A 27,809-nucleotide genomic window follows, 5' to 3' on the forward strand; every position below is an offset into this window, starting at 1 on the left:
GGGACTCCACTAGTAACCGGCCTCCAACTGGATTTGGCTCCATTTACCACAACTCTTTGGGCCTGGCCATCCAGCCAGTTTTTAACCCAGCAAAGCGTACGCCAGTCCAAGCCACGAGCAGCCAGTTTCTTGAGGAGAATGTTGTGGGAAAGTACTTCTGTATGTAATGGCCTTACTTCTCAAGTAAGGCCATTAGCAAACACACAGAATTACCATAATAGAATTACAAGGAGGGTACCAACAATTTTTTCATATAAATAAGTCTTAATGCTATATTTAGCATTTCTGGTTTTTTTTTCTTTTTTTTCTTTTTTTTTTTCCAAAATGTAATTTTCTAAAAGGGAAATGTGAAATTCTATTAACTCAAAATAATGATGAGGAAATAGAAATACAGGAAATAAAATATAATTCCATGGAGTCTTTTTCTGTGTTAATATATAGTTAATTGTTTGCACAGCAATTTTCAAATTTACATATACTATAATGTAACGTTCTGTAAGTTTAATCACCCTCTGTAAGAGGATGTAGTTTGTCTATCAAATAATTGAACTTTTTGTTCTAGTGTGGCATAACTCCAAGAAATACAGACAAACTCCCTAAAAACCCACTACTCATTTCTAGAAGCCTTTCCCCCCTCTGAACTGTGGATAGCAAAATATGACTACTGATAAATAGATGGAGACATTCCATAGCTGAATTTGTAATATTAAAACATTTTTGAAAACTACTTTATCAAAATGGAAAAATATATGACATGTTTTTATGCAATCTACTACTTAGCTGAATTTTGAGTACACACTGTTGTGAAACTGTCTTTTTCTGTCTTGTACAGCTCATATACATTACTTGGCTTGAATCTTTTAAATATTTAGGTTCAAAAAGTTAATCTCTAGTCTACATAAAAACTCTTCAAATAACATTCAATAGAAAGCATGTATAAATTACGAGAGAAGCAAAGTTGATGTTGCTGTCATTTTCAAAATTCTAAGATGTCTGCGTAGATAAGTACAAATCACTGATTATTTTATTATCTAACAGGACAGCTAATAAGAATTAAATTACTCCAGTATAAAAATCTCAGCAGTTCCATAAAGGAAGCTGCTATCACCACATGTGGAATTGCACTTTATAAAGATCACAACAGTGTTTTTTTTTATTATTTTTATTTTTATTTCACGATGGTTTCACTAGTCCTTAAAAACAACTCTGCTTTTCTCGTTAGACTTGCACCAACCAAAGTCTGCTGCCCATCTCCTGCTAGGCACACACACATATACTAGTAAAAAGGACAGTTAAACCCAGTTGTCCCATACCTGCTTGAACTGAGTTGGGCACCTTGAAAGAGTACTTCATCCTGTTCTGAAATGAATATGAATGTGACAGTTTTAGCAGCATGCTGGTGTCCTAACATGTACTTTAACACAGACTGTTGTTGTTAACATCAGTGTAAAACTGCACAGAACTTTACTTATGCATATGAAATTCTTTCGGACTTAATTAAATATAAACCAGCATCCTACAAAATTTGCCACTAATATTCACTGGAGTGAACCTGTGAGATGAACATTCAAGTGTGAATATTTAACACACTCTTCCACAATGAAATAAATCTAAACTTGTGTTCAACTTTAGTTCAACTCACAAACTTTTAACTGCTAATCTGCAAGAGACACTTTGAAAGAAACACAATTTCTAACACTTTCAGAGATGTAAGTGCCAACAGCAAAAAAATCTATACTTCAACATCAAATTGAATGATCAAACTGAATAATGGTCAAAGAGATTTCAGTGCCAAAGCACAAAGAGTTTCAAAGTATGATTACAGTACTTGCAAATGTAGGTCCCTGCTGAGACACAGATGTAGGTTACTGCAATATAGCAGGACATCATCTTTCCATACCTGGGCATACAAACAACCAACAGTAAGTTATCTTTGGTCTGACCAGCAGGGCCCTGTGTGTGTCCTTACAGATGGAGAAGCTAACAGCCTAAGCAATATCCTCCACAGAGACTGGGAAGTAAGTTGAAGGAAGTATAGGTGAGTCCTTGCCTGGAAGTTAATGGAGAATTCTAGTCAATCTTCTTACAGAAAAACTGAGGAACTCATATATGAGGAGGCTAAGAGAGAATGGCTGCTTTGGCATAGCAAAGCCAATTCAAAGGGAGCATGATCAATATATATGGATACACTGGATGCAGTGAGGGAGGAGAGAGACAAGAGATTAAGGAACATGGTTTGCACAAGAGCAAAGGCAGATAAACTAGCAGTGAAGAAATTCAAGATTCAAGTTAGATATCTGTTTTTAACCATAAAAATAGTTGGATTTTGGAACACTATTGTGCAAGGTATCAGCTAGTTCAACCAGAATATGCCCTCTTTCAGATATTTATCATGTATGGCCACTGCTAATTGTACAGAAGGACTGGATAATCATAATTGTTCCTTTAAAAGATTAAAATCTTTGTAGCAGAAGCACAAGTAAAATCTAGAAGTAAAACACTCCCACAATCCATGTTTCATGCACATAGCTTTTTTTGTATTTTCTATTTTAGGAGTCTTTCCTTTCTGAAAAGCTGTTAAGTGAAGTTTATGGAGCTGTATGGTTAAGATGAAAAATAGTGTTCATTGATGTCAAATAAAGAAATGAAAAGAATGCAAAATTAGAATGACAAATAACTATGATTTTTTTCTATATATGTTGAATAAGAAAGTCTACTTAAGCACATTGCACTGATATCAAGAACATAACAGGCCATTTGGCATTCATTTTCACTAGACATTGACAGCATATTCAACTCCAATAATTATCTCATATTTCAGTTCATTATAAACCTGCTGACAACTGTAAGAAATCAAAAAAGGTCCCTCCGTGAGATCCACAGACATTTGATATAACTCAACAGTTTCAGGAATTTTTCTTAGATCATTACTTTACAAAGATAAGATCAAAATTAAAACATCAGGAAAAGATCTGAACACACTGACATTTTGACGTGAAACTGGAGAAGACCCTTTTATATTGAAAGCATTCTCTATTTGCAGTTGTTTTTAATTAAGATAAAAACGAAATCAGCTTCTCAGTGTGCAAAAATATAAGCTTCAGAGGGTTGAAACTGCAGTGACTAAAGCACTGTCTGTACTGCAAAAAACAGTAAAGGATTCTGGATGATTGCTACAATTACAGCTCCATCCGTGCAAAGTCCAGAAAGCCGACTACCTACAATTACCACTCTCTCATCTTCTAAATTTTGTTTCATCATCCTAAATTGTATCATTATTTGGATGAATGAGTGGTAAGGTCCTGAATGAATTATGAACTCTTAGTTATATTTGTTAGTGTATTTTTAAGCATAACTACATACATTCATCCGTCGATTCCTGGAATTTCCCTGGAAAGCCTGCTGTGCAAAATCATGTAGTAGTTAGAAATGAGAAACAGTCAATCACAGGCTTTGCCTGGTCTCTTCTAGCAGTAACTTCCACAGCGGGGGCTTTGTGTCTGAGGATGTTTTACAAAGGAAACAAGCCAGGAGTCTCTTCTACTATTCTGTGTGATACAAGGCAAAGAATTTTTTTTTTTTTTTAAAGGTAGGCCTCTCTAATCTACCAGATGGTTTTGCAGATGGAGAATTTTAGTTCTGTTATGATGAACATAAAATGCAAATGCACAGAGAGAAACTATATGTTCATTTGGCCATTCTGTTGTCCATGAAAAGCACTGCTGATAACTTCAGAGTACCCATGGAAATCCACTGGAGCACAGGATACTTGAGGCTGCTCAGGTATATCCTTAAGTTAATTTAGTATATATTTTTTTAGCTGTGCAAAGCTATTTTTCTTATCTGATATACACTAAATGAACTTCATGAAATTACACAGTTACCAGAAGTAGAACTTGCGCTCACGGTTTGTGGACCAAATCTTCCGTGGATTTCCATGTGTTATGTGACACCACCATCTCAAGAACATAAGATAGGACCCTTACTCCACAACACAAATGAGTACTCAAAACAAGGCAGAATATTACAGAAGCTATAAAAATCACTAAAAGCACATATGAAAGGAAAAGAGTTCTTCCTGCTCCCTTTTTTGACTTTTAGGTGGGGATATTCATAGCATTTCACTGAAGGAACTGTCAGAGTTATCTTTAGGTCATACTTCTGTGTATACGCTGTGACATTTCTTTATTGTCTTAGGACTGGGAAGAGCTTATAACAGTAAAAGCTAATGGAAAGTGAAAGCAGCAGCTTGTTTTTTGCTGTCTTGCTGCCAACCTGCAGAAATCTTTCTCTTCGCAGAACCATGATGAGTGTTGGCAGCCTTAGATGCCATTTGCAGAGAGTGACAAAGAGATCTCCAATGTAAATGCAAGCTACTGCATAAATGTAGCCTGAATCATCTAAGGCATTTGTGGACTCTGAATAGTAAAAAAAAATCCTGTACTTGTCTTTCATAAAATTAGCAGTAAACTGACTGGGAGAAGAACTGGTTTTTATCTTCAGAACAAATCTGATGAAGAAGCTACTGGATCTTCCTGAAAACTCCTAACGGCCACAGTAGGAAATTGATTTATAAGGAACAGCCTTCACTGCTCAGCCCATTGAGTCACTTACAGAGGTCCATGCACCATTTTTTGGCTATATTTTGTTGAGCAAAATCACATGAAACACTGCTTCTGAAAATCACATCACTGTGTGTAACTGTATATGGTGTTATTCTTGGCTACTGAGAAATTACTTAGTGTGTTTAGCTAAATGTAAGAAACCAAGAGCTTATATCTTTGGATACTAAATAACATGGGTCATGTGTTTTCATCTTCTTTTGCACAAATATCAAAACATCAGTAGATATCAAGTTCTGATCTCACTGTTCAGTATTATCAATGAACTATTTTGAAAGTTTTATTTTGCCATATCACACAAAATGACCAGCGCCTTTTTGAGGAAAAGGCACTAAAATTGCTTCCACATTTGAATCTAACATCAAAATAATTAATTCCTTCCCCTATACAATGCTAGATACAGAGAGATTTTTAACCTTTGCTTACACCAACGGTGCATGATTTTTTTTGCTGAGAAATTCTGAATTTCAGTGGTACTTCTCCCAGCAACAGCTGACTGTCTCAGCCTCAGGCTCAAAATACTAACTTTTTGCAATCACAGTAGCTATCATTCCTCTGTTAAATTCAAAGTAATTACTCCGTGTGAAATATTCCACCTCCCTGCCTCTCGCTTCCATAGCTTTATTTATTATCCAGGCAGAGGTAGAAGCATGGATGCTGTTCAATTTAGCAGCAGGGCTGAGAGAGCCGAGTGCCTGGCTACAGAACAGCGTACACGAACTGTACACCAGGCCATTACTGTTGCAAAAGGCAATAACCCTTTCTGAATTCTGTGTCCCTAGTAATCTTGTTTTTTTTTTTTCTCTCTTGATATTTCACATTTATCCAACTTCCTTCTCTGCAATTTAGCTCTTTATTTAGCTCACAAAGTAGGCATTATCCTAAGTAGGTAGAGTATTCATCTTTTGGCGTCAGTGCCAGTTACCCCTGGCAACCAACCCTTGAAGGGAAACCTTATTTTCATCTGGTAACTCAAAATAGGTCTGAAGGGTCAACTGCAAAGCAACTGCACGAAGGCAGCTCTTAAGACTGAAAAACACTCAGTAAAGGACCTATTTTCATTTGTAGAATCCAAATGCCAAAGAGGAGTTGGGTTTGGTTTGCTTGTTTGTTTGCTTGTTTTTAATGATTATGTCATGTCTGCGGAAAACCCCCTAAAAAGTGCCATGCTAGTGCTCTCTTAGAAAATGGATGCAACACTGCTGCATTTCAAGAAGTACATCCATTTCGAAGCACAAGAATGCAAGAGATGCATGCTGACAATGTAAATAGGATGAAACCACACATTCTAATTACAAAAGCCAGAAAAAAAAAGACACAGCCTGAGTGCTTGAGACACATAGGTATACACACACTGTTTATCTAACTGTTCTCAGCTGAGACCAACATGCACTACACTTGAAGAGTTCAGACAAAGAAGTCTGGTGATTAAGCAATAGAAAATTCGAATTAAAAATGGGTACTATGGCAAACAGCAATGCAAAAACTACTGTTATACACTTACCTGAGACTCAGTCTGAGTGACTTGCTGAATGCTAGTGCTTTCTGCAAACACAATATACAAGTTTCCATAAAGACATGAAAGTAGAACAGATTTTGACTACATTCTGCCAAAGCTGGGAATGAGACCTTTGCTTGGTTTTGATTAACTGAAGTGAAATCACCCAGGATCAGGGAAAAAATAAAATAAAACAAAGGAAAACAAAACTCCTTTGATTACAGTGGTTTTGGTACAATTAAGTTTTGTCATCTGTTATGCACCTGGCTGCCTTGAAAACGTTGTCATGGCAGAATGAGCTGACAGTATGGAAGAAACAACTCAATGCGATAACAGCATACACTATGAGACGAAATACAAATATTACCTAACATGTCACTTGACCCTTACAATTAGTGTAGAAAAGCTGATACTTTTAGAAGGCAGTTCATCTAGTTACATATTGGAGGTCTAAACTAGGCGAGATGAATTATACCTAAATACCCATTTCTTTCTACTGCCTATTACAAGAGCATAAGATGCCTAACTCACACCCAGACATTATAATTTAAAAATTACAACTACTGACCAAGCATGAATAGGTCAACATTGCGCAGCAAAAAAACCAACTGCTACTCTTTATTTTAATTTGCATTTATAAAGATAGAATCAGGACATGCAGTTGTTTGTTTCTCAAATGCTGGAAGAATGCATATGCAGATTATCATCCGGGCGTAACCTGCTTCTACTGAAGTTAAATAACTGATGTTCATTTCAATGGAAAAAGGATCAGCTTATGTTTGCAATACCATCCTACTGTGTATTCTTGCTTCTGTAAGCAAATAATGGAGGACATGTGATGCTTTTATTTTCAGTGCTTGGATCTCTTCCCTCTCGAGTGCATTAGTATAAAATTAGTAAGCTACATTTCTACCCACTTGTGATCAGCAATAAATACTTGCCCTTGCAGCTCCATGCATGTTTCCCTAGTGGAACCAAATCAACACCCACTTTTAAAATTCCAGATAAACGTTTCTTCTTTTTATGTCAAAAAAGAGCAAGGAAGGATGATACAGTGTATGTTAATAGACTATAGGCCTTTAGGGTGGGGAAAAAATCCACCACCACCACCACCACAAAACCAACAATTTTCACAACTAAAGTGAGAATACTTATACAATTATGAAGTGAAAAGAAAACATTTGCTATTTCTCAAAGCTCCAGAATTAGAGACGTAGAGTGAAACTATGCAATGCAAAAACCTATCCTTGGAAAGAGGTTGCAGTTCAGAAAACCCTGAACCCTTCCTTATCAGAAATTGAGAAGGTTACTAGGGTAGGGGTCAAGGAGGACCTTGGTTTCTACATTGACTCTAAGAAGAACCCACTACTGGTTTGTATTGGAGATTGCAAATTAGGCTAGATAAAGCCTTAGCCTAATTCCATCAAGCTATTGCATGAAAAGGAGAGGAAAGAAAACAAAAGAATGACCAGTGGGTTTTTCACTTAACATTACCATTTTCTATAATTGATTAAAAAGAATCTGCTTTCGGAATCTGCTTTCCTAATAAGAAGCACCTTTGTTCTTCTGACTGACCTTCTAATTGACTTTTGATGAATGCTCATGTATCTTGTTCCAACTGATAAATCATATCTACATTTTAAATATTTCTGTAAATTTGATTACAAATTCCACATGACCTCAGACTACCACTTTAGGTGCTATGTTTCATTATCCTTCACAAAACTATTTTGGGGCAGTCAGGACAGAGCCTCTGTTCCAGGTAGCAAAGCACTACAAAAGCACAAGCATAAGGGCCCACATCTTGACATTACACCTCTGCACTGGTGCAGAATTATTAAAATCCAGGTGGACAGAAATCAACTCACTCTACCACTCAAAGGGCTGCAGAACCTCTCCTATGATGACAGGCTGAGAGGGTTGTGGTAATTCAGCCTGGAGAAGAGAAGGCTCTGGGGAGACCTTATATCGGCCTTCCAGTCCCTAAAGGGGTCCTACAGGAAAGATGGGGAGGGACTCTTTGTCAGGGAGTGTAGTGATAGGACTATGTAGTAATGTAGTAATGGTTATAAAATAAAATAAAGTAGGTTTACATTAAATATTTGGAAGAAATTATTTATTCAGAGGGTGGTGAGGCACTGGCACAGGTTGCCCAGAGAAGCTGTGTATGCCCCATCCCTGGAGGTATTCAAGGCCAGGCTGGATGGGGTCCTGGGCAAGCTGGTCTACTGGTTGGCAGGGGGTTGGACCTGTGTTGGTTTTAATGGTCCTTCCAACCCAAGCTGTTCTGTGATTTTATGATTCTACTTGTGAGTAGGAACGTAAACAGCTCGATTATAGATGACCATAGAAATATCACTGGAGAAACACAAAAGACATAGCTACGTATCCAAGTTCTTGACTCTTGCTAACATGAACAGGTAAATCTAAGGTAAACTTTTACCTATGTAAACAGCTAGACTAAATAAGTGAAATGTTTATTCTGATCCTGTCTGAGCATGTTCAGTTCCAATTGGACAGGCAGTTCCTTTGCATGCAAACATTTGTTGCTTTAATATGTTGTTTTAAAGTTTGTTAGAGACTACGCTGAATAGCTTTATTGCTGTTCATTTACATTTAAGAATATCTATCAGGGTTCCTCCTTAAACACCAACCTGCTAAGAAAGCAAAAGTTCCTCAGAAAATAGCCTGGATTTGATTCAATGCGATGTCTGTTCCTCACGGTACTAACTCACATCTATGGGAACAAACCAATCTGTGCAAAAAAGGGGAATAATCTGTTCCCCACCCCCCTCCCCAGACATCTGAGCCAAATTGCACAGGAGATGAATAAACCACTTTTGTCTTCTTGTTGGGATTTAACTTTTATCAAAAGTTTAATGCTCTGAGTCAACAACAAAAAAAAGCTGCTAAGAGCTGAGTGTATCCCAAAGCAAAATGGATGTTTGTGATGCTTTTGAAAAATACCTTTTTAGAAAAGCCAATTATAAAATATTTTCAATACCCCATTTAATGCTCTTATTTTAAATCCAAATGTTTTTCTTATATGTTGTAAAGAAAGTGTTAAAGGTAATGCAACATTTGTGGATCAATTTAAAGAGCAGAGCTTAACCACTGAAAAGAGCATGATTTTGAATTGATAGGAAACTTGTATTTAAATTTATTAAAATATTTTCTTGAGCTTTTACTCCTTATTTTTTTTTTCCTACAGAAAGATCTATTTTCTTGATAGCTACTAAAACCTATTGGTTTCCAATTAAACACAACTTTTTGGCACTACTTGTTTTAAATCAGGATGCTATAGAAATTATACATATTTTCAGACAGAGAGAAATTATATATAAATGAAAACATATTAACACAGCTATGTATCAGAAAATTTATTCTTACACTGAAGTTTTGTATTTTGATTTATGAAACAGCGAAAGAGTAATTTTTTAGTAATTTGTGTTGAATTGCATTCAGATGGAAACAGGAATGATAAAATGCATAAAATAACATTCTAAAATAGTTAAGCATGTTTATTAGACTTCTGGATTCATACACACAAACACAGTCTTCTCCCTCCCAAGATTATTAAAAGACAGTTTAGGAAAATGATCTACGAATCAAAAGGAAGTTGCCTTTTCAGATAAATGAACTGCAATTCTTGGTGATCACATCTTGAAGGAATTTAAGATTAAAAGACTTATTTTTAATACATGCAATTGAAGAGAACGCAATTGATTTCGAATTAATCTCTTTAGGTACTAAACTGGAAACGCTATTTCTTTATCCACAGAACAGACTAGCGACTACTGCAGAGAGGTGAAATTTTCATGTTTGGTGGTATGTCAAACACGCAGGCTCTAAACTTTGTAGCATTTAAACATTTTGGAAACAAAATATAAATAGTAGATAATAGTAAATATAGGCTAATATGTCACAATTTTAAACAGAGATAAAAATTTTAGATGAAAAACCTGACTTGAATAAAGTGGGCAAATGAATTCAGATTGTTACACAATGATGCACACATACACACCATATCCACTCTCCCGAGGAAGATGTGTGCATGCTGCAAATATTCCAGTGTCCCAACTTCCCAGCATTGCTCTGATCAGTATGGAACTCAAGAATCTTTCAACCAGAAAGAAATCATCAGATAACTTCTCCATAGTCTCTGGTGTCAGGAATAACCTCATTTTCAAAATAACCGTAAACCAAAAGTGGACAAATGAGGTCACAACCACTAAGCACCATGCAGGACAGTAGCCTCTGTTCTCAGCCCTGGCCCACATAAGACCAGGTTATTCTGAATTTGCATCACTTTGCATTTCAGCATCTTATTCCAGCACCAACAGCAGAGATGTTTCCTAGAACAAGACCTGACACGATCCAGTCAGAGACAAATGCACATTCAGGATCAACCATAGAAAAAAGAGTGACCTTGCATGGAACCCAGATCACCAGCAGTGATACCCCGTTAGTCTATCCATAAGGGAACTTCATTATGTTTAGGTGAAAAAATCACTAACTAGACTATTCTAGCTCTATTCTCCATGAAAAAGCAAGCCCCTTTCCCCTCTGAAGTTTATTTAAATGCTAAAAAAGTTCTAATGTCATAATAAATTTATGTTTAGTGCAAATCAGAACTAGCTGAAGACTCTCTTGACACAGATAATTTTTCTGGTATTGGACACTTTCAATAATGTATTGATATTATTCACATAGTGCTACTAGACACTGAGGATAAGCCTTAGCCCTTTTTACACGGATGTCTGACTTCCACCATCTACTCCTGAAATAGCTCTGGGGCAAACTGTACTCCTTCTGTACCCCCATCAAGTTCAGCTTGGTGCCTGGTGTGTTTTCTCCCGATTATTTGTTCTTTTGACTCTCTAAGATCATTTTCCCTGAAAAACACCTTACTTCTGCAACCCACAGACTATTTTTTATTTAAGTTACCACAACTGTTCATAATATCCTATTAAATTTTTTGTCCAGAATTGGGAAGTTGTCATTTCTGATATGAGGTATTACATCAGACTGGTTGTAAATGAACAGGAATAATCCTACAATACTACAAAACAGCAATGATCATTGAAGCACTTCATTTGTGACATGATGCTTCAACCTGGATCAGAATGTACAATAAGTTAATTTTTAACCATGCACAAATACAATGAGGATTTGCATACAGCCACCTGCGCCGTCAAACCGTGGCACCAGCTCCACATGCTGGTTTTCAGATCTCAGAGGTACTCTTTCTGCTTATTTCTCTCCAAGTTACAATTCCAAGAAACTATTCATCCTTTTTGCTCCACAGACTCCAACTACAATCTCAAAAAATGTCTTTTTTTTTTTTCTTCCCATAAACAAAGCCAAAAATAACTCCCTAGTCACTTGATTGTGAGCAGACTAACCTTTATCAAAGCACTGCAACACTGCTGACAGATATGGCAGTAATTATCACCCTTCCCAAATATGTAACCTAGGAGGACATATAGTACCTATCAGTGATAAAAATCTAGCTAGGGGGAACAATAATGCTTGTTCAGTTCTGCTGGACAAGCTTATCCTGTTTATAAGTTTGTAATAAGTCTGCTCAAATTAAATTATAACAATTATATTTAGATAGCCTGCCTATTAAGACTTAACCAGGAATACCATATGGCTACAGGACAGACCCCCTCACCACACGTAGTGCTAAGAAGGAAGGGGTTGGGAGGATATTGCTCATTTTCTAATTGCTTCTGGAAGCCGAAGGCCGAAGGCCACACTGAAGAGACATAGCAAACGGCAAATGCCCTGAGAGCAACCAAAGAGCTGGCAGCTGTAACCCCCCTCCCCAACACCTAGAGACAGGGCAACAAATTCCCAGCCCTCTCAATTAAGGTCCAGAGTAAAACTGATTAGAAACATCTCAGAAATATGCAACTGTCTTACTCAGACTCACCTCATATCCTAAGCTGATGCTGAAATGCAGGTTACGTGACCGACACATGGCCACAAGGAAACTGCTCTATTTACCCCAGACCTCAGGACTGACTGCAAACACACACAACTGTCAGCATTGCTGGGAAATGAGAGGCAGCGGAAATACTGTTGTATTTTCTATTATTGCAGGCATATATCACATAGCGCAGCAGGGCCTAATTAGAGTTAGTATGACATAAATATGGCATTAATAGTTATTATTGCCAATTTGTTTGGATGAAATTGGACCTCTCTCAAGAATCTGACCCATTTATTAATTTCCATTTTTCAGGATACCTTCCAGAAGTAGAACAAAGTGCTTCTGTCATTGCAAATATTAAAAAAGCATGCATATTGTATTTTGTTGTGGGTTGGTACACTTCATTTAAATTCTATGTGTTAAGCAGTCAGGACACAAAAACAAGATGGTCACTACAAAAATGACCCAGAACAATGGGTTCAAAAGTATTATTCATGCAGACACTTTACAATTGGAAATGATGAGATGAAACTGAAGAGGAACAGACCCTACACGCTTCAGTCTCACACTGATTTGAATCGATGGCTGTCTCTTTGGGGTCAACTGGAAAAAAATCTTTGTGGCTCTTCACTTAGAGACAGAAATAAAATTTTAACAGTTATTTCAAAGCTGAGCAGCAAAAACACCCCAACGCTGTCTATTTCTGGACACTTTTAAAACAAAAATATTTGGGACAATAGAAGACTAGATCTATAAAATAAGGATAACGCAGTGATAGTGCCCCACCTGTGCCATAACTCCATGGCTAGATGACACAGGGAGGATATAGCATGCTTCAGCTTCCCCAAAGCCAGTATTTAATACTGTAGTTAGTGAGCCCACAAAAAAAAATTCAACTTTGAACTTCATGAAATATCACAGGTAGCATGATTAATAAATATGTAGATATACAATGGAAGTATTATATGGAAGACATGAAAAATTGCAGAAGCAAATCAATACCTAAAAAATAAGTAGAAACTGTAATTAACTTACAGAATTGAAAAAAAAATCAACCTTTGACCATTGATAGTTATACCTTTAACCTCCTGGTGGATAAATACTGGAACAAATCTTGTTTGCAGTTAAAGTACTCTTAGTTGAGATTTGCTTTGAAAAGTGAAGCTTGAAGTTTGAGATATAAAACTCATCCCTTTTGCTATATGACCATATCTATGTATCTGTAGCACTTACTCTAACTAGAAATTTTCTTGTTCTATGTGACAGTAAATCCTTAAAATACTTAAAATAAAAGATTATCATGAGCACAGTCTTTGTTACTGCACTGTGGTCTTTTTTTTTTTGTCTTTTTTTTTTTTTCCCTTTTCTTTGATTCCTCCCTACTTGGACATAGAAAGGGAGAAAGACAAAATAAAAATGAAAAAAAAAAAAAGTATTACTGCTGCTTGCCTGCAAAGAAATGTGTACTCCAGATTGGACAGTGTACTCAGAGTTGTTTTGATTTTAATGCTTAATTTATTAGTAATGGAAAAAGTTCACATCATAGTAAAGGAATAATCCGGTGAATTTTTCAACTTGTAGGACATCGGTTTTGATAATTTGCCAGCCAGAGCTGGAGATTTATTAGGCAGAGTATGCCAAAATGGCGAAAGGCTTCTCACGCTGTAGGACCACAAAACAATAGTTTTATGGGATTGAATTTACTGATTCTTATGCTTTATGACTTTATGCTGCCAGACAGAATGCATGTCTGCTGTAGATCCCGTATCACATCTCAGCAGTCTGCACAGCTGACTGGGATGTTTTCTTTGGTTCCTTCTGCCACCACATCAGCATTTTAATTAAAAGTATGCACCGACACTGCTGTTAACCCGGTCTTCAGAGATTTAACATCTACTTATAGGGAAAACGTATTTTGTAGTTTTTTAGTGGAGTATAACATTGAGCAAGAAATAGTTATTACATTGAGAGGAAAAGAAAAAACAAACAGCTTGGTCGATAGGCATAGGAATACACCTACAGTAACACACCTCTACTCTCACTTACGAGAATCGCTATTTTTTCCTAGAGCCTGTATAGTACGCCCTCAAACTCCTTTTTTCAGTTAAGAAAAAATTGTACATGCTCAGACATAGCAAATGAACATGAAGCCCAGACTGTCGTCATGGTTACTCAGAGACATTCTAGTGTATAAAGTATTTTAGAGTTTTCTGTTTTGTTTTAAAATTTATTAATTTGTTTACAAAATTAAAATTCCTTACTAGTGCTCATTTAGGTGATAATACCAGCATAATTTAGGGGCTACTGTTTTTCCAAGCAATTTAATTTTAATGGCCTCTGTGCAGTGGAAAATGTGGAATCATAAGGGTTTCCAGAGCAGTTACAAGCAGCACTCAGCAAAATGTTCAGTCTTGATAAATTGGACAACCCAGCCATAGCATACCACCTTCCAAATATGAGGCTCCCCAGATGAATTCCATATTCATTTTACTCCAATGCTTTAGCTAAAGGCTGTTTTATTTATTTATTCTGGAGACACTTCCTCATGCTATTGTAGTTAAGTATTTGCCAGCAATTTTATTTTTAGACTGAACGCGTTGGTTGTAAAAATTGAGAAACAGCAATATTTCACACTGAAATCTACCTTTGAGTTGTTTAAAAACAATACGTATCTCTTCTGAAAACATCTACCCTTCAAGCACATTTAGACGTTGAAGATGTGCAACAAAAGGATGCAATGACCAGGTCATATTTCATGTGTGCATGCGAAAGAAATTCAATTTGCATGTGTAAACAGAAGATTTTCATAAAATTCCCTGGAGCATTAAAAAAAACACGTTTATTTATAATAATGTTTGTGAGCTCAAGCTCAGCAACTGATGCAAAGCAATACAAAGTTTTACAAACATTATTAACCTCAAATTTTACAAGTATGCCAATGTTCTGGCAGTTACAGTATGTTTCTGAAAACATGAGCTGACTGTAGGAGTCGCATTTCTTTGGGGTCCTCTTTGTTCAAAATGTTCTTGGCTAATCTTAATTCAGGATCTTAACTGTGGTGTCCTTGCAATTTATGGTGTGCATGTATTAATAAGGGTCAAAGTTTTTAAGGATTAACTGTTGTGTAAAACTAGCCATAAGGGTATACAATGATGTTAATCCTTGCCTAGTACAAAGAAGTTACTTTCCTGTATAATGAGCAGAAAGAATAAGAACTCTTACAGGTGCCTTCGGAAGAGGAAAGTTCCCAAACTGGTACTTTATGGTACCAATGTAACTCAGATGATTTCTCTGGACAAGGTGTATGTTCAGTCATGTGTAACTATTCATATAAGAAGTAGACATCTAAGGGAAAGAAGAAAGGGAAAGAGGGGCGGGGCAGGGCGGAAAGGAAAGGAAAGGAAAGAAAGGAAAGGAAAGGAAAGGAAAGGAAAGGAAAGGAAAGGAAAGGAAAGGAAAGGAAAGGAAAGGAAAGGAAAGGAAAGGAAAGGGAAAGGAAAGGAAAGGAAAGGAAAGGAAAGGAAAGGAAAGGAAAGGAAAGGAAAGGAAAGGAAAGGAAAGGAAAGGAAAGGAAAGGAAAGGAAAGGAAAGGAAAGGAAAGGAAAGGAAAGGAAAGGAAAGGAAAGGAAAGGAAGGAAAGGAAAGGAAAGGAAAGGAAAGGAAAGGAAAGGAAAGGAAAGGAAAGGAAAGGAAAAAGGTGATGAGAAAGCTAAGGGGAATGAGAATCAAGACAGGAGGCAGCTGTAAAGGAGGCAATTTGAATCAACTCTTATCCATTAACTACCCAATATGCTGCAAACACAGCCGCAGTGACCCAAATTGCTCCCAACTCTACAGTCCTATTCTTTGTTTTTGGCAAGAGTAAATGGCAAAATGAGAAAAAGGATGAGAGGAGAGATACACTACCTCAAAAGAATAAATTTCCCTCTTCTTCAGTAATGTAAGGATGAGGACTACCATAATTCACCACACCTCAGATTTCTTTTCTGCGTGCCAGCAAGCAAGGCCGGAGGGAAAAAAAACTGGTTGATAACCCTTCAGCTGCTTTGTTCAGAATTGGACAGCTTTCCTCACATCACCTGAGTAATCAAATAGACTCCCAAACCACCTTAGATAAAGCTGTTAGATGTGCCTTTTCCAAAATTCCATAAACTTCCATAACGTGAACCAGCCTATTCCCTTTAGCAATTATTAATACTGCATCTGGATCTGTCACCAAATCAGTGTATGACCACAGAGCAGCTGGTCCCCCTGCCCAGTGAAAGAGGCAGCAAGCCTACTCCACTAGCATCGAAAAGGTGAACCCTTAGCCTCTCATCAGGTAATGGCTGCACAAGGCTCCTTATTGCCATTATCTTGCTGGCATGGCAAACAGAAATCAGTTTGAGCAGCATGAGCTGGACTGAAATAAAACAGCCCCATGTTCCTGGAAGCATCTAGGTTTTGCTGGAAAGAAGAAAACCTTAGTCAGTCTCATTCCCATAAATAAAGAGAAAAGCCAATTTATCTTGATTAGGGCATGGTCTAATTGAGATGGGAGGTATATATGCACAATGTATGCTCATTGTTTTAAAATTCTTTGCTTAAATCATTGAATGATTTAAATGATTTTGTTAAATTAGTTTGTTTCAAGAAGGCTGGTGTCATGCGTCACAAGTACCCAGGGGAGGAAAGGCAGAGGCTCACAACCCAGCTAAATACATCAGCCAGGACCCTGGTACTGACTCAGGATTTGAAGGAAACGCAATATCTTACCCTAAGAAACGTGAAGGAAAGAGCTCTAGTGTCAGAGGAAGTTCAGGAAAGGGAAAGAAACCTAGCCAACCTCATAACGCCATTGCACAATAAATTAACTAAGAAACCGAGCCAAGGCAGACATGTGCAAATACCATTGGCATCACCGTTACCGTAACGCAATATCAACGTCAATGGCTTGGTTAGCCCCTTTTTGCCAGCTGTCTCCAGAGTAATCAACCACCTTTGCCAATTCTGAAAACACAAGTAAATTTTAGCGAGAGAAGTCTGAGGGTGAACATTACAGGCAAGTTGCTCCCAAGCTCTGGGCTATGGAAAGGCAGGATTACCTTCAAAAAAGGTCTGGGGGAAGAGACACCTAGCTGGTACATCCTTCTTGGGTCCTTTCCCAATGCTCCCAGAGCCTGCAGTTGTCCAAGCCGTGCCAGCTCCTCTCAGCTGGAGCCAGGAAGGTGCTTCCCTGGGTGGACCGGGAGCCAGCTGCAGCAGCGATGCTCCCGTCAGCAGCCACAGGGAAGGGAGGGCTCACATTAGAGGTGATCACTGAATTTCCCTTTCCCTGGGGACTCATGCTGGCTTCCGCGGCAGTTTAGCCCAAGGTCAGCCATCAACTGGTGCCAACACGGAGGTGACATGAGATCTCCACATAGCAGGAGTGGCTGCTCCTCTAAGCCCAGCTTGCATCCAGCCATGCGAGCAAAGCTGACCTCTTTGGGATGCCTGAGTTTTTTTCTGGGGGGTGTGAGTGGCACCTCTGAGGCGACTTGTGGTTCACAAAACAGCTAAAATGAAGTCAGTTATGATGCATCAGGGATCACCAGGTTTGGGGTCACTCCCAAACCCCTGCCCCCACCCTCCCAGCTCCACAAAGGCCTCTCCAGCCCCAGCTGCAGCATCCCAGGGTCACTAACCTGGCAGAATTAACCGGCCACACTTATTACCAAGCTTCTCTTCAATTTCCTTTTAAAAGGCTTTTAATTTGACCAAATGCCAGCAGGTATTCACACTGCCTGCCACAATGGCCAGACCCATCTACAGCTGCAAACCTCTCCTCTAAAACAACTTAGACAGCTTCTCTCCTGGTTTCTTGTTTTCATTTATTTTTGGTAGCTAAAGGTAAACCAAAACTTCTGTGTGAATGTTTTAATTGACTATTTTCAATATAATTCAGGTGAAACACGTGTCTAGAAAAAAATCTCTGCTAGCGTGGCCCACATCTAAAAAATATGAAAACACAGATGTCATCCTTGAAACATGGATGAGAAACATCCATCAAATCTAAGTGTAGGCAATTATATCAGTTCTACCTACAGTTAGAGAGGAGAAACAGCATTTATTGCCCTTAAGTTTCCGCTGCATTACAACTGAGCCACATGTACAATAACTCACATGTGAAATTCATCATTTTTGAACACAGAAACAACGAATTGTTCAGGACTGTATGCACATTATCACAACTCACAGGTATAGTCAGTCCTGAGAACACTTATGTCTCCCCCCACTCTGTGTATTTCTGCTAAAAAAGAAAATGAAAATAAGTAATTCTAAAGGAAAAAGCATAAAATACAAAATGGCACAAGCATCTTTCTCATAGGTTTGCCACATCATATATGTGAAAAGTGTTTTTTGGCAAAAAAAAATCTCAGCCCACTCAGCTTTTCCCAAGTTTTTTCCCAGTACATTGCATAGAAAGCTTAAGCTTTTGAGCCACTCTTCCTAAGCTTTCCACTTACTCCTACCTATCTCTCAGCAAAGTTTTCCAAGTAGCACTGCAATTGCAGATGTGCTGTACCAGCATGACATCAAAGATGTACCTTTTGTTTAACTACATCATTTATCTCATTTTGAATATAATTGCACTTTTATGAACCTCAGACTGCTTACCTTCCCTGAATGACCAAATATTAATATTCTTTCTGCAGCAACCCCAAAAAGCCAGCATATATGTATACTCATCAATAATGAAGACAAAGATGAACATGCACCACAAGGAAACCACAGTAGTGAAAGCAAACTTGTGTAAACTGAAAGAAAACTCCAAGCTACAGACTGCAAAAGACAAGGGCTCAATTCTGCAAAGCCAAGCTCACAGAAGAATCCTTACTCCCACACTATTCACTGATTTAGGTAGAAATTCTTGTATGAACCAGTATGAACAAGCTTTGAGTCATTAGCAGTAAAAAGTCTTTTCTAACAAAGTGTTTAATACAGGTTGCACAGTGTAAAAAACAAACAAACAAACAAAACAAAACAAAACCAACATGATGTAGCTCATGCATTAATAACAAACTGAAACAAGCTTTCATTCTTTTTTGTTTGTTTGTTTGTTTTTCCTAAACCAGCAAACATATCCCATCTCTGACAATTATACTGTACTTGAATAGTACTTCTGTGCCAATTCTTGGTATTAAGTGCTATTTTTCAAACTGGGTTTGGATTGCTGCTGAAACAAAATCTTGTCCATGTGATGCCTAAAGTTTGCTTTGCAAATAAAAATCTTAAACATCCTGAATTCTCTCTACTCCTCCCATTATGTCTTGTATGTTCCAGATGAAACCTGGAGGAACAAGAAAGTGCAGATGGTTAACTTTCTTTGCAAGTTGCAGGCAGCAACATGTTGATTTCAACTCATCAATCCCAGGTGACAAAGCTAGACAAGTGTCACATGTCCTCGTCCCCAGTGTCAAGTTTGTATGTTTTTTTCTTTTTGAAATGTCATCCTCAAAATGCCTGAAGTCTGTACGTATTTTCTGGTTACCTACATCTTGCTGCCTGTCATTTAGGGAGATGTGATACAGCAAAACTTTGCAAGGAGTCCTGTTTCCACAACTCTTCTTTCAGCTTCCTTTGCAAATAAACACAGCACTTACTGTCCAGCTGCATAGCTGACCAAGAACTTAAATGTCAGCATTTAGTTCTGGTTTATTTTTAAATATCAAAAATGGGAAAAAAAAACAGTGGAAGAATGCAGAGTTTAATTAGGCCCTGACTGCATACATGCAACAAGCATAAAAGAACAACTTCACCAAAAGTCCAGAGACGCAAAGCAATTCTTAACACATTTCCTCAGCTGTTTCGGGAGCATTTCCACAGGTTTCCATGGAGAACAGTCCTGTGAAAGCTGGGCATACAAATTACGGGGGCAAGAAAGGGATTTCATTACAGGAGGTAGAAAACAGCACTGAGAGTCGCGGAGGAGAGCGGACGGAGCCAATGCTGGTAAAGCCAAGTTCTGATATCCCTCGTATTGGGGATACGAACAGCAAGTTATCACTTACAGGAAGCGGGGGAGATAGTTTGCTACTGTCTTGGGGACTGCTGCTTCCAGGGGAAATTCTGCTCTGTTTGGAGGCTGCTGTTGTGTTTGGAGTGAATTCATGCCGTGCAAAAGGATGTGCTTTGTGAGCATATGTCCAGGCTAGGAAGTCACCCTGATCAGAAGGAAAATGTTACCATAGCTCCATAGTTGCAAATGTTATGTGTTTTTTTTTTTCTATTTTTTTTTCTGATCCTTAAGAAACTGCACTGTACTGTACCAGCTACAGCAAATGATTGCTCTAAGGTTTCATAATGTGCAATACTTTGTTATCCTAATAACCCAGGAAAAAAAATGCATTCTGCCCTTTGCTTTAGCAGAAACATAAGGCAAGGTGTGGGACAACCAGAAGAATAACAGAGGTACAAACATTATCACAAAATGTCTATTAGCTGAAAAAATCAGTATTGTAGAAAACAGAAAAAATCTTAATTAAAATTTCTTTTAGGATAAAACTTGTAGGCATATATCTATGGGTTCAGAGATATATTCCTGCCCCTCAGATTTTTTTTTTCATCGAGTTCTAAAATTATTTCCTGCTAAACTAGAAAGCGCCCATGACCTATTTTTCTCTTTTCATCAGGTCACCAGTCACATAAAAAGACACCTCCAGCGTGGCAAGCTGATAATGAGCTAGGAATTTATTTCCCTGCATCTTTTGCCTGACCCTTCAAAAGACCTCAGCATTAAAAAATATCTAATATTTGCTGAAAGCTAGCTTGCAAAACACACTTCTTAGTGGGTCCAGACACAATTAGAGAAAGCTTTCAAGAAGCCAGTCCTGCGACAAGTGCTACAAACCCACCCTGAGAGGACAGAAGAAACAGATGATGCATGTGCATGTGCACCCGTCGAACACAGAGTAAGACCTAAGTGACAAGATAAACAGGAAAAACAGAAGAAAATTGACTGTCTGGATTACTAGACCAGGGATTTATTCTGATTTTGTTTCCATGCTGTAGAATATACCAGGCAACGAAGCTGCCAAATTAAGAAGCAAGGCAAACTGACTGAGCAAGATAAAAAGACAGACTACAGTTTCACACCTCTGGTTGCTTACAGTTGGTTTTAAACCTGTATCATTTGTACATGTAGGTAATGTTCTTTTAATTTAATTAATTCACATCTGTAGATTATGAATTATGTACAGCCTTTGGGCAGAGATCAGCTCCAAAGCTTTAATTCCAGTGCCAGTTCTCTCAATTTGAAAACGTCTAGCTCCAGTGATATGCAAAACCATCATCTACCGATGTTTAAAAACCTTAATTATCAGATAGCAGCGGTACTTTTGTACTCCTCACTGATTAAGATAGTGCCTTGTCATGAAATGGCTCTCAGATCAGCCTTTAATGGCAAAGACTTTCAAACACACCTTGTTAAGCTACAGAAATAATTTAATAATGTAATGGTACCTCTCAAATCCAAGAGGAAAGAAAGAAAATGACAAAGTGAATATATTGAACATCTAACTTTTAAAACTGACCATGTGCATTTTAAAATAGTCACAGCATCAGTGAAGAAGCGAAACTCTCCACACAGTAGAGATGACTACAAATACATATCCCACCCTAAAAGACCTGGAAGATTATCCATAGATCCAGAAATATTTTGCTGTACTGTGCTTGCTGACAAAAACATTTGCTCTGTTTTACACTGACCCAGAATTAAATCAAGGGCAGAAGGGTAGCAAAATACTAGTTTTCCCAATACTTATGGTTTTGAATCTGTATTTTCAGTATTCTGCAGGAAATGCCATTGGTGACATCAGCTGCTGGTGGAAAGGTAATCAATATTAACCAAAAGTGATTTAACAAGCACCTAGCTTTATTTTTCTTTTTAAAAAAGGGGTATACAATTATAAAACACAATCCTTGTTTTTAAAGGAGACCACTTCAAACTCTAAAATAATCTTAAAAATGCGGGGAACACCTAGGCATCCTACATCAACAGTTTCAAGAATCCTCATCAAAATTTGAATTAATGCCTTTTGTTTGTTTAACCTAATCTTCCACCTGCTAAAAGAACTAATATCTTAATAATTTGGCTATGATGACTTCTTTTTGTAAATGTAATCAAGCTGGAAAGAGTATTAAAATGAGGGAAAACATTTTTTTTACTGTGACATTAAGGGTATGGGAAACAAGGGAAACAAAGTTTTCGATTAGAAGCTATTTATCTTTAGTATATTATATCGGCCTCACTGTCTATTATTACAAAAAGCTGTTCTCTAAAGCAAAATATTTTTCCAACCTTGCAATCTGCATTCATCATGGCATATATTTATGTGACAGGTAGCACTAATTTTTCATTAATGTCAGTTTATAAATTCCACTGTAATTTGAATGTGTTCTTTCATAGTCCTAATCACCATGGCCTCCAAAAACCTTTTGGCATGGGGTAAATGACATGATTAACACTTATACAATGCAGCTTGCTGTTTCTTCCCAGGACATGAAAAGTGTGTGCATTGTTATTTGTTTTCTTTCATATGTATGGCCTTTTTATGGAACAATGTGATTTTCCATGATGTGAAAACTGGATATTTGTATCCACCTTAGATGATGCCAGCATGCCAGTTGGCTGGATGTTCTTCCTAACTACAAGAAAAATAATGGAAATTTCTGTTTTAATTTCTCATGAGACTGACTCTTTTTAATATTCTATTTTGTATGATGTGATCTGCTAGGACTAAAGGGGAATAAATACCTTGCCTCAGAGAACTAAACCAGCATTTAGTTGTCCTGAAACACATGGTGAATGCACAGTGATGTCTTTTGGTAGTCCACATCTTTATTTATCTCAGAAATATGCTAAAAGCCCAATACTGGGATGCTGCCTTGACACCTGATGGCTGAAGCCAAGAGCAAAGATGAGGAGCACCAGGCTGAGCACATTCAAGCACAGCTGGGACAACACAGCTCCCAGCTCCTCCTGCACAGATGACACACATGCCTCTCACTTCCTTTTCTAAACACCCCAACATTTTTCACATATTGAATCAATGACAGCTGCCTTATTTTAAAAAGTTTTTTGTTTGTTTGTTTGTTTGTTTGTTTGTTTCAGTGATACTGAAGAAACAAAAAAACCACAGGAGCGTCTGCTTTAAAATCATTTACCTACTTGGCTATTCAGAACAGAGTATCATTCAAAATTAGTAGATACTAAACACATTAGTGGGATGACCACTTTATTTCAAAGCCCTTGTTTTATTTTTAAGATGGGGTTCGAAGTGGCTGGACAAACATGCAGCCAGAGCTACAGCACTGGTTGCCTTGCTCACAGTGCTAACATCTCCCTTACATCAACAGGAACTGCTTCCCATTATCTATCTCCAAGCTACATTCCCCTTAAGAGCTGTGGAGAAGTACTAACTCAGTCATGCAGCACCAACAGGATGGGGGAGGATAAGCAGTCACCATGGTCCCTGAAAGCAACCATCTCTGTTTCTTGGCCATCAACGGAGTTGATGACTGACCTTTACGTGGTTCTCTAGCAACACTTTCTATGTGCTTTGTCTGCTCATCATCAAGGTAGTAGTGAGTTATGCTGTTGTCTTTCCAAGGAATATAAATGGACTGTTAGGCGTGTTGCAGCTCCCAACACGTAACCATTCCAACACAAGGTTTTAAGCCCACTTTTCACATGGAGGAGCTCTGTGCTCTGGTGTCCCCAGGCTGTGGCTCACATCAGCTTTTCCTCAGTGTGGGCTCCTTCACTGTGCTCAAAACTTGTTGCCAGTCATCAAAATGATGTTAAATGAGTGGAGCTCCCACTGTAACTCCAGAGTAACTTTCTCCATACACACCTATTTTAAGCGTCCACCTCTGATTTCTTCCCTGATCCTCAGATATTCCTGCAACAGTTTGTTGGGGTTCAATGGACACCCATAAAACCCACACTGCAAGTCTCTTGCCAGCCATGTGAAACTTAGAAAAGTTGGCATCACTGGCACAGACAGCACCAAATGACATGCAAAGTACCCAAGTGCTGTCTACTAATGCCAAATAAGATGGAAATAAGATGGAAAATAAGATGGAAAGAAAAGATGGGAGTCATTAAGAGGAAAAAGAAATGTCCTTGGTGGGCACACAAAAGAAAACAGGGAGGAGGAAAAGAACAAACAGGCAGCAAAATCCAAGGTTGCAGACTGGAATGAGTGTTAAAAGAAATGGTTATACTCAATGTGGTCCCTGTTGAGAAACATGAAACTAAATATCCTGCTTGCTTTATGAGCAAGAAAACAGCTGTAGTGTATTTGGTACAAGATGTGTACAACACCTTTCAAAAGACAAAGCATGTCTGGAACATATGAAAACTTTCACCATGACAAAAATTAGACAAGATGAAATACTCAAAAAGGTCTCAAATGTTACTGAAGTGAACACAGAAAATAGCTTTACAGACTTTAGTAACTTTATCATGAAATGCACCTGGTTAGGAGAGGTAGCAGGAAGAGCTCCCACCAGCTAGCCAGGAGGGCGAGGGGCATCATGCTGCACCATGAAACTCAATTCAACACTTTCTGTGGATAAAGAAGCAAATGAAACCCATGGAAACCACCCCACTCACCACCACTCTGTTTCTGCACACAACTATTTGCTGCTTGTCAATGAACAACTTTATCTGAATTCAGCAGGTCTATCAATAGCACATATCTGGCATCTCAAATATCCACTGTTCTGGTTACTTGATATATAACTGCTATTATTGCAATATGCATCATATTTTAAATCAAACTGGCACTCTTCCTTATTGTTTTTCCACATTCGGTGAGCTTGGAGCTTCAAGCTAGATCTGTAATCTCAGTTCAAACCTTCTTTAAATGGTTTTAGTCATTATTTAGTAAAGACTTACAGTCTATTTCAGCTCCTGGGGTTATGCTGACTATTCTGACATGAATTCTTTGATCAAGGTTGCCAAAGACCAGCACAGCCAACAGAAATAATACCAAAAGTCTGTCATACACCCAATGTGACTGTACCTTGTTTATTGCGAAATACAGTGTGTCACGGAGCACAATTTTTCCTCTGACATCATCTAACTTTATTTTTTGTTACTATATATGAATTATTAACTGGCAACACAACTTTCTTTGAATGGATCTGTTTGCATCTGACTGGGATCTATGACCCCAAAATACATAAATTATGTCCAAGCACTATGCAACAGTGTTCATTTTCATCTATTTACAAACTGTAAATCGTATGTCCATAATCCCCACTGAGGAACATGCCATAAACTAGACTATCTAAACAGTGTTTTTGATTCCGGTATACACTTTGTAGACACCAAAAATGTAAGGATTACAAGTATTTTGGCATATATAATCAATTTAAAAATTTAGTTCAAAATGCACTAGTCTTTTAACAACTGATTTACCTTGAGATTATTAATAGCAAATGGTTTCTTTTATCTACAGCATTAAATGTCATATGCGAAAATCTGGACAGCTCTTTTTCTCCAGGCTCCCACAGCACTTATCCTTCTGAAGTGGAAATTGCAAGACTTTCAACTTCAGGAAGTTCATTTTCAGTCCTTTTGCTGGAGTTTGCTTTCAGGCCCCTCAGCACACTGGCCTGTTGAGACACACCTCAACTTCAGGTATCTCTCTGGAGACAGGAACAATTTCCTTCATGCTTTACCCTGTACGGACTGCCAACCCAGGCTCTTGACTTCTTTGAAGGTTTCTTGCTGCCAGGGAGGCTCCAAGGGGACCAAGAGAGAACAATGTTCCAGGCTAGAGTACCACCAACCCCCTTCCTCAATAATCTGCATGTTCAGGTGACAAACTTGTGAAAAACCTTCTAGCAAGGTTACACAGCACACACGCAAGCTCCACAATGCACACGAATTCATACAGTAATCACACTTCATCTTTCATTTTCAAAGTCTATTACAACTAAAATAAAATCATTCATTTCAAATTTCACATCGCTCTACAACACAATAGGAATGGAGTATTTCTGTCCATATTGCCTACACAAGGAAACTTACCATGCAAATACAACTTATTTTAACAAAATTAGGCACAACCATAAGATTATGTTTATGTTAAGATAGTTCTCTTCTTCTTCTGGTTTTCCAACTCCCCTAAATTCCAGAATTTTATCCTAAGAAGAAAAAAAAAAAAAGTGGGAATTCTAAGAAATAATTAACAGCTGCTTCACAATTCTTTGCATTTGTTTTCAGGTTAAATTGCTTTAGAAGTCCACAAACTTTAAATAATCACTGGAAACTTCTATGGATATAAGCATATAAAATATTAACTGACAATATAAATTATATTGGCATATGCTTACAATATTTAAAACATTTTAAAATAAATGGGCAAAATGTTCATTTTTAAATTTACAGATGTAGATAGGAATTAATTGCATTCATTCACAACATATCTTCAATGTTTTTCTTACCACATTTAATCAAGAAAACCATTTTTACACATCACCTCTTGTACTTCATTTCTTAGGAAGAACCACTATTAGTTGCATTTTTGCTGGCACAGAAACAGCCTTTACTCTCTAACTTGTGGAAAAGTGGCTTCATTCCCATTTCTAATTTCAGAGTGGAACTGATTATGACTGGGTTATGAACCCATATCCTATAGAGAGCCAATAAAAACACAAATAGGAAAAAAAGTTTTTATAAAGAACTTTATAATAATATTTTAATAGAATTCTGTTGGCATTCTGCAATTTTGCGAGAATGTTTACAACTCTACAAATCTTAGAGACCTAAAAGGGATGCAGACTTTAACTTCTTGCACATTTACTGCTGATAAAGTTCTGGCATTAAACTTACGTTTTTCAGAAACTGTTTTTGTACTTCAAAAATCATCAGTATCTAGCAAATAATTCTTGATTGAACAATGTGTGCTCTCTCATTGATTTGTTTTCTTCAGTATTCTTAAAATGCTACTAACTGGCTTGTTAAAATGCCAATATTCTCTTATAAAAAAGATGAGGAAAGTATATGCAGAATAAAAAGGAATGCCAGGCATTTGTTCTTAGTTGCTTGTTTTTCTTTTTCATTTCAGACAGACAACAATGTTCTTTCTATATTGGGGGAAAAACACACAAAAGCCAACCAAAACCCATATAACCACCCTCTTTCCAAGGTCCTCCCCTCCATCTAAACCCTTCCATGACCTCTTCTTGAAAAAAAATAGCATTTCAGTTTCCATATAACTTCAGTTTGTAACCTCTCTGCCTAGAACTTTTTTCCATCCTGTCAATTAATGACAAGTAAAATGGAGTTTTTTGTGTTGTAGACACATGTCCAGAAACAGGTATCATCTAATTCATTTGACACGATCTTTAGCCATAGAGCTGGTGACATTCAAATAGGAACTCAGAAGAGGAACATTATCTTACATGCCTTATCATATTGCTTGTCTCCACAACATTCAGCACATGGAGATGCGATTGTATTCAAACGTACAGGGAACAGGGTGGGATGCAGCAAAATATTGCAGCCTTTTAACTTCAGGTATCTATATTATCCCAGCCAAGTCTTATGTTTAAGTTACCTGCCAAGTTTAGAATTGAATCTTTTCATACAAATATCCTCTGAATGCTCACATACACCCAATCTCTCCATTTCTCCTAATCAGCTAGATTGTATACCTAACATTAAGTATGTTGTTTCTAAGGCATTTGGTCCATCAGGATTACTGATGTGTGC

General features: G+C 37.7%; 1 protein-coding gene across 5 annotated transcripts in view; it reads right to left on the reverse strand.

Moving 5' to 3' along the window:
* KCNQ5 (potassium voltage-gated channel subfamily Q member 5) overlaps window positions 1–27,809 on the reverse strand; it is a 292,440-nt gene that overhangs the window by 237,722 nt on the left and 26,909 nt on the right. The window contains exon 2 of one of the 5 annotated variants that reach the window (XM_080585435.1): window positions 1,314–26,239. The exons of the other annotated variants lie outside the window; for them this stretch is intronic. The gene's annotated coding sequence lies outside the window, so the exon portion shown is untranslated. The remainder of the gene's footprint in view (window positions 1–1,313; window positions 26,240–27,809) is intronic. 5 annotated transcript variants of the gene reach the window in all.

The sequence above is a fragment of the Anser brachyrhynchus genome, assembly GCF_964034855.1.
Source record: "Anser brachyrhynchus genome assembly, chromosome: 3".
Lineage (NCBI taxonomy): Eukaryota > Metazoa > Chordata > Aves > Anseriformes > Anatidae > Anser > Anser brachyrhynchus.